Here is a 15,225-nt window from a genome sequence, read left to right on the forward strand (position 1 = left end):
AACTAAAATCATAGTGGCCAATGTGGAAAATGGCAGAAAGCGGGTATAAATTGCCAGGATATGATTACCCTCCAATGTTCTTGGAGTCTGAACCATATGATCAGTGGAAGAATAAAGTAGATATGTGAACACGGGTTACATCCCTACAAAAGAAGGAAACAAGGTATGGCCTTGGCGTTGTCACTCCCTACAAGAAAATCACTTCTTAAAATCAGAAGTATTTTGTGAGATGGATTCCTGTCAAAGAACAAAGAACAGTACAGCACAGGAACAGGCCATTCAGCCCTCCAAGCCTGCGCCGATCTTGATGCCTGCCTAAACTAACACCTTCTGCACTTCCGGGGCCCATATCCCTCTATTCCCTTCCTATTCATATATTTGTCAAGATGTCTCTTAAACGTCGCTATCGTATCTGCTTCCACCACCTCCCCTGGCAGCAAGTTCCAGGCACTCACCACCCTCTGTGTAAAAAAACTTGCCTCGCACATCCCCTCTAAACTTTGCCCCTCGCACCTTAAACCTATGTCCCCTAGTAACTGACTCTTCCACCCTGGGAAAAAGTTTCTGACTATCCACTCTGTCCATGCTGCTCATAACTTTGTAAACCTCTATCATGTCGCCCCTCCATCTCCGTCGTTCCAGTGAAAACAATCCGAGTTTTTCCAACCTCTCCTCATAGCTAATGCCCTCCAGACCAGGCAACATCCTGGTAAACCTCCTCTGTACCCTCTCCAAAGCCTCCACGTGCTTCTGGTAGTGTGGCGACCAGAATTGCACGCAATATTCTAAGTGTGGCCTAACTAAGGTTCTGTACAGCTGCAACATGACTTGCCAATTTTTATACTCTATGCCCCGACCGATGAAGGCAAGCATGCCGTATGCCTTCTTGACTACCTTATCCACCTGCGTTGCCACTTTCAGTGACCTGTGAACCTGTACGCCCAGATCTCTCTGCCTGTCAATGCTCCTAAGGGTTCTGCCATTTACTGTATACCTCCCACCTGCATTAGACCTTCCAAAATGCATTAACTCACATTTGTCCGGATTAAACTCCATCTGCCATTTCTCCACCCGAGTCTCCAACCGATCTGTATCCTGCTGTATCCTCTGACAATCCTCATCATTATCCGCAACTCCACCAACCTTTGTGTCGTCCGCAAACTTACTAATCAGACCAGCTACGTTTTCCTCCAAATCATTTATATATACTACAAACAGCAAAGTTCCCAGCACTGATCCCTGCGGAACACCACTGGTCACATCCCTCCATTCAGAAAAACACCCATCCACTGATACCCTCTGTCTTCTATGACCGAGTCAGTTGAATAGTAGTGAAGGTTTGGACGTTCTACTCGAGTTCTTGGATGAAAATTACAAGAAAGATGATCTGTTAAATGCCAATGAGGCATGGTCAGAATTTGATGAATTTCGGAAAACAGATGGACATTCTACAGAAGAATATATCATGGACTTCAACATATTGTGTAAAAGACTGACAGATTTCAATTTGGAGATCCCTGGATCAGTACTGGCGTTTAAATTACTGGATTGTGCTAAGGTGTCTCATATGGACAGGCAACTAGTTCTAACTGGTGTTCTATTCTTAGAGAAGGATCAGATATACTGATCTGTTGGGGATCAGATGTCTGCTGCCTTAACATTACTCTACTCTGCCCTGCCTGAGCTCATTAACCTTTTTAAAAAAAAGTCCTGGGGAAACAATCATATCCTCAGCCTTCATGGAATAAATGTGACATTCCACGATGGCACAAAGAACAGAAGACTCAATGATTGCCAGATTGCAAAATAGTCGAGATACCGAATGCAGGCTTCAATATGAGCAGAATGAGGGTGAAAGCACCTTTAGCAGATCTGGATATTACAGCAGAAGACAAAATTGGAGAAAAAACATTGAGCGAATGAATCCCACGAACAGTTAATAGATGCTTCAGGTTTGAGTCGAAGTACCATTATGTGGTGAACTGCCAAAACAATGAGGCAGAGTCCTCAAAATGAACATGACAAAGGGGATTCTGAGGAAGAGGATGAAGATAATGGTAAATCCAAACATGTTATGCTGGTCTCGACGTGTTTTAGGTCTGTGATGAATGTGTTAGTCGTAGCCTCCTTTAACTGTGCACTACCAGATACTGTTGAAATACATGCACTGTGTGGGACAAATTGGTTAAAATTTTGTCTTGATTGACTAATTAGTGAGGATCAACACGAGGTTAAGGAATATAAAAACACTACTTGCTTTACATTTGGAGATGACAACACATTGAGGTCACTAAAAGCGAGCGGCACAGTGGCGCAGCCATTAGCACCACAGCCTCACAGCTCCAGCGACCTGGGTTTGGTTCTGGGTACTGCCTGTGCGGAGTTTGCAAGTTCTCCCAGTGACCGCGTGGGTTTCCTCCGGGTGCTCCGGTTTCCTCCCACATGCCAAAGACTTGTGGGTTGATAGGTAAATTGGCCATTGTGAATTGCCCCTAGTGTAGGTTGGTGGTAGGAAAATTGAGGGAAGGTGGGGATGTGAGAGGGAAGTGGGATTAATGTAGGATTAGTATAAATGGGTAGTATAGATGGTCGGTACAGACTCGGGCCGAAGGGCCTGTTTCAGTGCTGTATCTCTCTATGTAAAATAGCTGGAGTAAGCCATTTTATAAGTACCGATGTAATCACTAGTGAGATCCTACGCTGTTGAATAAACCTTTGATGATAAACTTTGACATGGAGCATGATAAGACAATTATTTTTGGATCATCAGTGGATCTGTAGTTTACCTAGTCAGGACATTATTGTATTCCCTTTAGAAAACCTAATGTTTCTCATCAGAGTGTTAGACAGTTATTAATGACTTTGGTTGATAAGAATCAGAGAAGAAAATAATAAATTGTACTGAATTTGCTCACCCACCCTACTTGTCAAAGGTTTAAAAACACTGCTAAAAATGCAGGTCTATTTGAGAGTATACAAGGTGAATAGAAGAGATTTGTGAAAAGTGTGAAATCTGAAATCTTCCATTGCCTGTGACTTCTTTTATTTGTTCGTGGGATGTGGGCTTCGCTGGCTAGGCCAACATTTAATGCTCATCCCTAATTGCCCTTGAGAAGGTGGTGAGCCGCTGCCTTGAACCGCTGCAGTCCTTGGGATGTAGGTACTCCCACAATGCTTTTAGGAAGGAAGTTCCAGGATTTCGACCCAGCAACAGTGAAGGAATGGCGATATAATTCCAAGACAGGATGGTGTGTAGCTTGGAGGGGAACTTGCATGGTGTTCCCATGCATCTGCTGCCCTTGTCCTTCTAGGTGGTAGAGGTCGTGGGTTTGGAAGGTGCTGTCAAAGGAGCCTTGGTGAGTTACTGCAGTGCATCTTGTGGATAGTACACACTGCTGTCACTATGCGTCGGTGTGAAGGGAGTGAATGTTGAAGGTGGAAGATGGGGTGCCAATCAAGCGGGCTGCTCTGTCCTGGATGGTGTCGAGCTTCTTGAGTGTTGTTGGAACTGCACCCATCCAGGCAAGTGGAGATTATTCCATCACACTCCTGACTCACACCTTTTAGATGGTGGATAGGCATTGGGGAATCAGGAGGTGTTACTCGCCGCAGAATTAACAGTCTCTGACCTTCTCTTGCAGCTGTTCCAGTTCAGCTTTTCGTCAATGGTAACCCCCAGAATGCTGATAGTGGGGGATTCAGCGATGGTAATGCCATTGAACAACAAAGGGAGATGGTTAGATTCTCTCTTGTTTGTGATTGTCATTGTCTGGCACTTGTAGCACAAATGTTACTTGCCACTTATTAGCCCAAGCCTGGATGTTGTCCAGGTCTTGCTGCATGTGGACACGGGCTGCTTCAGTATCGAAGGAGTTGTGAATGGTGCTGAGCATTGTGCGATCATCAGCGAATATTCCCACTTCTGACCTTATGATGGAGGGGAGGTCATTGATGAAGCAGTTGAAGATGGTTGGGCCTAGGACACTACCCTGAGGAACTCCTGCAGTGATGTCCTGGGACTGACATGATTGACCTCCAACAACTACAACCATCTTTCTTTGTGCTAGGTATGGCTCCAACCAGTGGAGCGTTTTCCCCCTGATTCCCATTGACTCCAGTTTTGTTAGGGCTCCTTGATGTCATACTCGGTCAAAGGCTGCCTTGATGTCATACTCGGTCAAAGGCTGCCTTGATGTTAAGGGCATTCTCTCTCGCCTCAGCTCTGGAGTTCAGCTGTTTTGTCCATGTTTGGACCCAGGCTGTAATGTGGTCAGGAGCTGAGTGGCCCTGGCAAAACCCAAACTGAGCATCAGTGAGCAGGTTATTGCTGTGCAAGTGCTGCTGCGTGATAGCACTGTCGACGACCCCGTCCATCATTTTGCTGCTGATCAAGTGTAGACTGATAGGGCGGTAATTGGCCGGGTTGGATTTATCCTTTTTGTGTAAAGGACATACCTGGGCAGTTTTCCACATTGTTGGGTAGATGCCAGTGTGGTAGCTGTACTGGAACAGCTTGGCAAGGGGCGCGGCTAAATCTGGAGCACAAGTCTTCAGTACTATTGCCAGAATGCTGTCAGGGCTCATAGCCATTGTTGTATCCAGTACCTTCAGCTGTTTCTTGATATCACGTGGAGTGAATTGGATTGGCTGAAACCTGGCATTTGTGATGCTGGGTCCTCAGGAGGAAGCCAAGATGGATCATCCACTTAGCACTTCTGGCTGAAGATGGATGCAGATACCTCAGCCTTCTCTTTTGCACTGATGTGCTGGGCTCCCTCATCATTGAGGATGGGGGTATTTGTGGAGCCTCCTCCTCCTGTTAGTTGTTTAATTGTCCACCACCGTTTATAACTGGATGTGGCAGGACTGCAGAGTTTGGATCTGATCCATTGGTTGTTAGATCGCTTAGCATGCAGCTTCCGCTTTTTGACATGTAACTTCACCAGGCTGACATCTCATTTTTAGGTATTCCTAGTGCTGCTCCTAGCATGCCCCCCCTGCACTCTTCATTGAACCAGGGTTGATCCCTCGGCTTGATGGTACTGGTAGACTGGGGGAATATGCCAGGCCATTAGGTTACAGATTGTGACTGAAAGCAATTCTGCTGCTGCTGATAGCCCACAGCACCTCATGGATGTCCAGTTTTGAGTTGTTAGATCTGTTTGAAATCTATCCCAATTAGCACGGTAGTAGTGCCACACAACACGATGGAGGGTATCCTCAGTGTGAAGACGGGACATCGTCTCCACAGGGACTGTGCAGTGGTCACTCCTGCCAATACAGTCATCAACAGATGCATCTGCGACAGGTAGATTGGTGAGAATGAAGTCAAGTAGGTTTTTTCCTTTTGTTGGTTCCCTCACCACCTGCCACAAACCCAGTCTAGCAGCTATGTCCTTTAGCACTCGACCAGCTCGGTCAGTAGTGGTGCTACCGAGCCACTCTTGGTAATAGACATAGAAGTCCCCCACCCAGAGTACTTTCTGCGCCCTTGCTACCTTCAGTGCTTCTTCCGATTAGTGTTCAATATGGAGAAGCACTGATTTTATCAGCTGAGGGAGGGATGCGGTGCATGAGGTTTCCTTGCCCATGTTTGACTTGATGCCATGAGACTTCATGGAGTCCGGAGTCAATGTTGATAACTCCCTCCCAACTGTATATGCTGTGCCACCATCTCTGGTGGGTCTGTCCTGCCAGTGGGACAGCACATACCCAGGGATGGGTAGTTGCCATGGATCTAAAGATATAGGGAAAAGACAGAAATATTTTAATCCTACATTTTATAGACCTGGTGAACAGATTTATTCTTTCTACAGTAATGCATTGTAAGGACAGAAGGGTGATTACAGAGAAAATCATGGAGCTAGGGACTGGTGTTGGGACACCAGCAAAGTTTTCACTGATAATGGAGGGGAATTTGCCAATGATAAGTTTAGGGATGTGTGGAAATATGAACATTGTGGTAATGAATACCACAGCAGAAAGTCCTTTCAGCAATGGACTCTGTGAAAGGAATCATGTCATGATCGATGAAACGATCAAATTTTAGTTGATCACCCAGACTGCAAGTTGGCAACTGGATGGTTCATGCAAAGAATTCACTTCAGATGGTTGGAGGATATAGTCTCAATCAATTAGTCTATGGGCGAAATCCCAAATTGCGTTCTGTTCTGTATGATAGTCCTCCTGCAATAGAAGATACTGCAATTAGTTTTCTGTAAATAAAAGCTGATAAAGTCTTTAAAGATTGACTCCAGTTCTAACCTTCACCAACTGGTTTTCTGGATGCTGGATTTTCTCTCGAGTTAGAGAAACAGAAAATGCTGGAAATACTCAGCAGTTCTGACAGCATCTCTAGAGAGAGAAACAGAGTTTATGTTTCAGATTGATGACCCTTCATGAGTCATCTCCTTAAATCTCCAACTCAACATACAGCACTCACACTTCCCCTCATCCTATTTCCCTCTCACACCATTTCTCACAGTCATCTCCTCAAAAGTTATCACTTCATTCTCAATACACATTCCACTTCTCAAACTTGTAACCCTCTGCTTTCTGTCATTGCAGGAGAAGAGAGTGCACAACTTCAGAGAGAGGCAGAGAACCGAGGGCGGACCTGCAGCCAAAGCCATCTTGACAGCATTGGAGGAGGACGCCCTCGAGATCAACAGGGTGGAACATGCACTTGGCATCAACGATGGAGAAATGGGGTGGTCCAGAGACCTGTTGACAGCATTAGGTAATACATGGCACTTAACAGTCCTTCATATTGCAGTGATGTCACCACTGACAAAACTGTCACGGTAAGCATTATGCTGAGTTTGTCCCTTTCTCGATGTCAGCACTTAACTCATGTTTCATTTCCTGCAGGTCCTTCACGGGTGTTGGAGGAGTTGATGGGGGACCCAGCTGAGGAGTCCTCAGAGGAGGGCAAGTACTCTGAGGATGCACAACACATGACTCAGGCACACCCTCCACCAGCGCAGATACACACCCCACGGGTAGTGCATTAGAGATAGCAGAGTTGGCACATGGTGAGGAACACATGATGTGACCAGGTGCTGGAGACAGGATAGCTGTAGAGAGTCCCCATTGCAGGGCACAGCAAACTCAAGGCTCTGCTCAGCTGGAGGCAGATGCTGAACTTCGATTTGTTGGGAATTTAGAATAGTGGGAATGGAGGTTAAGGCAGTTGAATGTTCCTCCTGCAGAATGTGGGAGGTAAGGGTTGCCAAGAGTGTCCCTGCTGACTGCATCTGCGGGAAGTGCACCCAACTCCAGCTCCTCGAGAACCGCGTTAGAGAACTGGAGCTGGAGCTGGATGAACTTCGGATCATTCGGGAGGTGGAGGGGGTTATTGAGAGGAGTTATAGGGAGGTAGTCACACCTCAGGTAAACGAAGTAGGTAGATGGGTTACCGTCAGGGGAAGGAGAGGGAACCAGCAGGCATTGCAGGGATCCCCTGTGACCGTTTCCCTCAACAACAGGTATACAGTTTTGGATACTGTTGGGGGGGACGACTTACCAGGGGTAAGCAATGGGGGACAGGTCTCTGGCGCAGAGTCTGTCCCTGTTGCTCAGAAGGGAAGGGGGAAGAGGAGCAGAGCATTAGTCGTTGGGGACTCCATAGTTAGGGGAACAGATAGGAGGTTCTGTGGGAACGAGAGAGACTCACGGTTGGTGTGTTGCCTCCCAGGTGCCAGGGTTCGTGATGTCTCGGATAGTGTTTTTGGGATCCTTAAAGGGGAGGGGGAGCAGCCCCAAGTCGTGGTCCACATAGGCACCAACGACATAGGTAGGGAGATGCGGATTTAAGGCAGAAATTCAGGGAGCTAGGGTGGAAGCTTAGAGCGAGAACAAACAGAGTTGTTATCTCTGGGTTGTTGCCTGTGCCACGTGCTAGCGAAGCGAGGAATAGGGAGAGAGAGGAGTTGAACACGTGGCTGCAGGGATGGTGTAGGAGGGAGGGTTTTGGTTTCCTGGATAATTGGGGCTCTTTCTGGGGTAGGTGGGACCTCTACAAACAGGATGGTCTTCATCTGAACCAGAGGGGTACCAATATCCTGGGGGGGGAGATTTGCTAGTGCTCTTCGGGGGGGTTTAAACTAATTCAGCAGGGGAATGGGAACCTAAATTGTAGTTCCAGTGTACAGGATGTTGAGAGTAGTGAGGTCAGGGATAAGGTTACAAGGACGCAAGAGGGCACTGGCAAGCAAGAACTTGGTTTAAAGTGTGTCTACTTCAACGCCAGGAGCATCCGGAATAAGGTGGGTGAGCTTGCAGCATGGGTTGGTACCTGGGATCTCGATGTTGTGGCCATTTCGGAGACATGGGTAGAGCAGGGACAGGAATGGATGTTGCAGGTTCCGAGATTTAGGTGTTTCAGTAAGAACAGAGAAGATGGTAAAAGAGGGGGGGGTGTGGCATTGTTAATCAAGGAGAGTATTACGGCGGCAGAAAGGACGTTTGAGGACTCGTCTACTGAGGTAGTATGGGCCGAGGTTAGAAACAGGAGAGGAGAGGTCACCCTGTTCGGAGTTTTCTATAGACCTCCGAATAGTTCCAGAGATGTAGAGGAAAGGATAGCGAAGATGATTCTTGACAGGAGCGAGAGTAACAGGGTAGTTGTTATGGGGGACTTTAACTTTCCAAATATTGACTGGAAATACTATAGTTCGAGTACTTGAGATGGGTCAGTTTTTGTCCAGTGTGTGCAGGAGGGTTTTCTGACACAGTATGTAGACAGGCCAACCAGGGGCGATGCCACATTGGATTTGGTACTGGGTAATGAACCCGGCCAGGTGTTAGATTTAGATGTAGGTGAGCACTTTGGTGATAGTGATCACAATTCGGTTAGGTTTACCTTAGCGATGGGCAGGGACAGGTATATACCGCAGGGCAAGAATTATAGCTGGGGGAAAGGAAATTATGATACGATTAGGCAAGATTTAGGATGCGTAGGATGGGGAAGGAAACTGCAGGGGATGGGCGCAATCAAAATGTGGAGCTTATTCAAGGAGAAGCTACTGCGTGTCCTTGATAAGTATGTACCTGTCAGGCAGGGAGGAAGTTGTTGAGCGTGGGAGCCGTGGTTTACTAAAGAAGTTGAAGCGCTTGTCAAGAGGAAGAAGGCGGCTTATGTTAGGATGAGACGTGAAGGCTCAGTTAGGGCGCTTGAGAGTTACAAGCTAGCCAGAAAGGATCTAAAGGGAGAGCTTAGAAGAGCGAGGAGAGGACACGAGAAGTCATTGGCAGATAGGATCAAGGAAAACCCTAAGGCTTTCTATAGGTATATCAGGAATAAAAGAATGACTAGAGTTAGATTAGGGCCAATCAAGGATAGTAGTGGGAAGTTGTGTGTGGAATCAGGGGAGATAGGGGAAGCGTTAAATGAATATTTTTCGTCAGTATTTACAGTAGAGAAAGAAAATGTTGTCGAGGAGAATACTGAGATACAGACTACTAGGCTAGATGGGATTGAGGTTCACAAGGAGGAGGTGTTAGCAATTTTGGAAAGTGTGAAAATAGATAAGTCCCCTGGGCCATATGGGATTTATCCGAGGATTCTCTGGGAAGCTAGGGAGGAGATTGCAGAGCCTTTGTCCTTGATCTTTATGTCGTCATTGTCGACAGGAATAGTGCCGGAAGACTGGAGGATAGCAAATGTTGTCCCCTTGTTCAAGAAGGGGAGTAGAGACAGCCCTGGTAATTATAGACCTGTGAGCCTTACTTCGGTTGTGGGTAAAATGTTGGAAAAGGTTATAAGAGACAGGATTTATAATCATCTTGAAAAGAATAAGTTCATTAGCGATAGTCAGCACGGTTTTGTGAAGGGTAGGTCGTGCCTCACAAACCTTATTGAGTTTTTCGAGAAGGTGACCAAACAGGTGGATGAGGGTAAAGCCGTGGATGTGGTGTATATGGATTTCAGTAAGGCGTTTGATAAGGTTCCCCACGGTAGGATATTGCAGAAAATACGGAAGTATGGGATTGAAGGTGATTTAGTGCTTTGGATCAGAAATTGGCTAGCTGAAAGAAGACAGAGGGTGGTGGTTGATGGCAAATGTTCATCCTGGAGTTTAGTTACTAGTGGTGTACCGCAAGGATCTGTTTTGGGGCCACTGCTGTTTGTCATTTTTATAAATCACCTGGATGAGGGTGTAGAAGGGTGGGTTAGTAAATTTGCGGATGACACGAAGGTCGGTGGAGTTGTGGATAGTGCCGAAGGATGTTGTAGGTTACAGAGGGACATAGATAGGCTGCAGAGCAGGGCTGAGAGATGGCAAATGGAGTTTAATGCGGAAAAGTGTGAGGTGATTCACTTTGGAAGGAGTAACAGGAATGCAGAGTACTGGGCTAATGGGAAGATTCTTGGTAATGTAAATGAGCAGAGAGATCTTGGTGTCCAGGTACATAAATCTCTGAAAGTTGCCACCCAGGTTAATAGAGCTGTTAAGAAGGCATATGGTGTGTTAGCTTTTATTAGGGGGATCGAGTTTCGGAGCCACGAGGTCATGCTGCAGCTGTACAAAACTCTGGTGCGGCCGCACCTGGAGTATTGCGTGCAGTTCTGGTCACCGCATTATAGGAAGGATGTGGAAGCTTTGGAAAGGGTGCAGAGGAGATTTACTAGGATGTTGCCTGGTATGGAGGGAAGCTCTTACGAGGAAAGGCTGAGGGACTTGAGGTTGTTTTCGTTAGAGAGAAGGAGGAGGAGAGGTGACTTAATAGAGACATATAAGATAATCAGAGGGTTAGATAGGGTGGATAGTGAGAGTCTTTTTCCTCGGATGGTGATGGCAAACACGAGGGGACATAGCTTTAAGTTGAGGGGTGATCGATATAGGACAGATGTCAGAGGTGGTTTCTTTACTCAGAGTAGTAGGGGCATGGAACGCCCTGCCTGCAACAGTAGTAGACTCGCCAACTTTAAGGGCATTTAAGTGGTCATTGGATAGACATATGGATGAAAATGGAATAGTTTAGGTCAGATGGTTTCACAGGTCGGCGCAACATCGAGGGCCGAAGGGCCTGTACTGCGCTGTAATGTTCTAAGTTCTATGTTCGGGGTTCATCTATGAAAAGGGAACTTGTGGAGCAGCAATGGGAAATGTGTTCATTCCCAGAGGCACTGCACACCCTTGGAGAGAGAATGGAGGATTCCATAAATAGTATGAATTCCATGATGCCTAGGCATTTGCTGTAATATCCACCTCCATGGAAAGAATGGCCACCTGCATGGAGAATCAGACACTCAAGGCACCCCCATTTCTCATCCCCTGCCCACATCCCCTCAGGCAGAGCTGCACATGTTGTCTCCTGCCCTAATAACTGAGCCTGCTCCTGCAGTTTTTGGCGAGGCCCGCACATCTCGTGTCAGAGCAGGGGATCAAGCCTGCCTCCATCTCAGCTGAAACCACAGTGTTTGTACCATGTGGGAATAAGAGGAACCTAATTGCACAAGGGTATTCACTTGGGATCTTATACCAACATGAATGAAGTTATGTTTATTTGAATGAATGAAAGACTTTATAAGCTCTCCTCATTTTCATGGCCTCTACTTTGTTGCATTGCCCACACAGCCTGGACAGTAGCCTTCAGGTGAATGGTATGATCAGCCTTTATGAGGAGGAAAGGGTGTGAATGTGATGGTTGACTGCAGATGTTAAGTGTGTCTTGGGTCATGGGGGTACACGATTTCTGATGGCACTGTCAAATGGCCTCATGCGCACGGATTAAGTAAAGCATGCCTGGATGAGGCCATCATGGGCTGCTCTGGCAGCCAGGTATGCAGCTTGCAGGCCTCATGGCCACATCTGGCACCTCAAAGGAGGAGGAAGATGCCGGTTGTTCTGCGCCTGCAGCTCCACTCCTCTCTGCAACACGATGTTGAGAAGGGCACAGCAGACTACAACATTCCTGGAGACCCTTGATGGGTCATACTGAAGGGCATTTCCAGATCTGTCCAGGCACCTAAACTGCATCTTGAGCAACTCAGTTCTATTATTGGTCTGGTGGTGATGTGGCTCCTGTTGTGTCTTCTATGGCTCACTGGTAGAGTTTCCTCAAAGAGTCAGCAACAGAGGGTAGCCCTTGTCTGCTAGGATCCAGCTGCTGAGGTTATGTAGAGGAGAGAAAACCTCCGGGAGATGTGATTGCCACATCATGAATGAGTCATGGCAGCTCCCTGGATACCTAGCACAATCAGGTATGACATCTTTCAGTGGTTGATAAGTAGCTGGACATTGAGGGAGTGGAATCCCTTGTGATCATGAAGACTCCTGCTGATCTGAGGGCGCTGTGCTTGCAGCATGCGTGCACTTAATGACTCCCTGAATCTCTGGGAACCCAGTAACTTCAGTGAAGCTGACATCCCTCTGAGTTTGACTGGCCTTATCTTTGGTATAGTTCATGTAATTGTTGGCCTTGGAAAGCAAGGTATTGGTGACCTTGGTGATACATGTATGGACAGCAGGTTGTGAGATCTTGGAAATGTCCCAACCAGATTTCTGGAAGGAGGCGGAGGTGAAGAAATTCAAAGCTGTGGTGATCTTGACGGCTACTGACAATGTATGGCCACCCGGTCCTCTTGGAAGGAGGTCTTGTTCCAGGAAGCTGCAAATGTCAGCAACGATCTGCCACGTAAGCCGGAGCCTCCTGAGGAAATGTTTCTCCATCCTGTTGAAGAAGCTCACCCTCTGTCAGTAGACCCTGTGCTGCTACTGTTTCCTTCTTTGCGCTGGATCTCTTTGTCCATCCGCTCTGTCCTGTGGAGCATCATATGACTGCAGAGAAGGCAGCTACTACTGGTATTGCTGCTGCTCCTGGTGCCGCAGCTGTCCTTGCTGCTGCTGCTGCTGGACCAGTTGCTCCTCTTCGGAAGTCCAGATTACTACTGTGTAAGTTGCTCCTTGTTAAAAGGAAGTTGAGTTGAAGGTAAGTATACTCTGAGGCAGTTGAAAATAACTCCAAAAAGTAGAAGTTGACACTCAAAGTAGTAATTTCAGGTTGTTGGAAGTAATCCTGCAAGCACAAGCCTTTCACTGTGGTTGACCACAAACTTATCAATTTCAGTCTTTAATGTCTTCCCAGCATGTCAGTTTCATTACACGATCATTCGCTTTGGTGACCCTGGCAAGATGAGGAGAGCTTGGGGAACCCGTGCACTGGCTGTTGAAGCCAGAAGGTCAGGTCAAAGTTATTTATTTATTTGAATATTTTCATTACTTACCTGACAGCTAGCTGCATGGGGGTTCCCACTCGCTGCAAACCCACCAGTGTCTAACTCTGAAGTGGACGGGATCATGTTGGGTTCCCAACTGACGCCACTTCTTGGAGATTTAACCCTGCACCTGTGCCTACAAAATTATGAGGGGCATAGATAGGAAGAAGCTTTTCCCTTAGCGGAGGTGTCAATAACCAGGGAGCATAGATTTAAGGTAAAGGGCAGGAGGTTTAGAGGAGAAATGTTTTCACCAGAGGGTGGTTGGAAACTGGAACACACTGCCTGAAGGGGTGGTAGAGGCAGGAACCCTCACAACATTTAAGAAGTATTTAGATAAGCACTTGAAATGCCATAGCATACAAGGCTATGGGCCAAGTGCTGGAAAATGGGATTAGAATAGATAGGTGCTTGATGGCCGGCACGGACACGGTGGGCTGAAGGGCCTGTTTCATTGCTGTCTAACGCTATGACCTCTCCTTGACAGTTAAAATTCTGACCAGAAGCTCAATTTGAAAACCCTCCTCAGATGGGACTTTGCCATCCTCCTTATTTCGGTACAAGAGTGAGGCTAGTTTAAAGCAGCATAATTGTTAAACCTGCGTTAAAGATCACAGAAACTGTATTTACGCTTGATGTAACTCGCATTTAAAATTCCCTGATCTTTTGTGCTGGTTTGGCAGATTTCACCTAGAGGAAACTCTACCTCTTTGAATATGGCAGGACATATTGAGAGAGTAGTTAGCAAAGCATATGATATGTTGGGCTTCATAAATAGAGGTATTAAGTACAAAAGCAGGGAAGTTATGCTGAACCTTTATACGGTACTGGTTAGGCCTCAACTACTGTATTGCATCCAGTTCTGATCACCACACTTTAGGAAGGATGTGAGGGTCCTTGAGCGTGTGCAGAGGAGATTTACCAGAATGGTTCCAGGGATGAGGGATTTTAGTTACAACATTAGGTTGAAAAAGCTGGGGTTGTTTTCCCTGGAGCAAAGGAGATTGAGGGGAGATTTGATAGAGGTGTACAAGATTATGACAGGCTTAGATAAGTTAGGTAAGGATAAACTGTCCCCATCAACTGATGGTACAAGGACTAGGGGACACAGATTGAAGGTTTTGGGCAAGAGATGCTGGGGGAATGTGAGAAAGAACTTATTTACGCAGTGAATGTTAATGACCTGGAACCCGCTGTCCACAAGGGTGCTAGAAGCAGAAACAATCGATGATTTCAAAAGGAAATTGGCTAAACACTTGAAAGAAATAAACTTGCAGTGCTATGGGGATCGAGTGGGCATGACCTGAGCTTCCAGTTGCATGCCATTTCAACTCACCATCCTGCTCCCATGCCCACATTTCTGTCCTTGGCCTGCTGCAGTGTTCCAGTGAACATCAACACAAGCTCAAGGAACAGCACCTCATCTTTCGATTAGGTACTCAACAGCCGTCCGGACTCAACACTGAGTTTATTAATTTTAGAGCATGACTGGCCTTTTAAAAAAAAAAAAATTGTTATTTTATTTTTTAACTATGTGCCTGCCTTAAACTTGGTTTTTCATATTGTGCTTTTGGGCAGAGCTGTTCATTATTCTGCCATTTATTCTCTCTGCACTAATACTTTGTCTTTCACAACAACCATTAGAACACCCTTTGCCTTTGACCCATGACAGCTTTGTCATTTAATCTCTCCTGCCCTATCATACACCCTCCCCCCCCCCCCGCCCCCCTCCCCATTCACTTGCTGAAAACCTATTATATTTTCTAACCTTTGCCAGTTCTGATGAAAGGTCACAGACCTGAAACTCTGCTTCCCTTGCCACAGATGCTGCCTGAACTGCTGAGTATTTCCAGCACTTCCTGTTTTTATTTTAGATTTCCAGCATCTGCAGTATTTTGCTTTTATTTTAGTACTTTGTACGTGTTTTGTTTTATTTGTTCTCTGAGCCACTGGCCAATAATTTCTGGAACATCAGCGATATGATGAATTGCTCCATTTCTTCA

General features: G+C 46.4%; 1 protein-coding gene across 2 annotated transcripts in view; it reads left to right on the top strand.

Annotated features, from left to right (window-relative positions):
- The window catches only part of LOC137374015 (coiled-coil domain-containing protein 9-like), a 386,016-nt gene that overhangs the window by 339,615 nt on the left and 31,176 nt on the right, over positions 1-15,225 (top strand). The window lies entirely within an intron of this gene.

The sequence above is a fragment of the Heterodontus francisci genome, chromosome 9, assembly GCF_036365525.1.
Source record: "Heterodontus francisci isolate sHetFra1 chromosome 9, sHetFra1.hap1, whole genome shotgun sequence".
Taxonomy (NCBI): Eukaryota; Metazoa; Chordata; class Chondrichthyes; order Heterodontiformes; family Heterodontidae; genus Heterodontus; species Heterodontus francisci.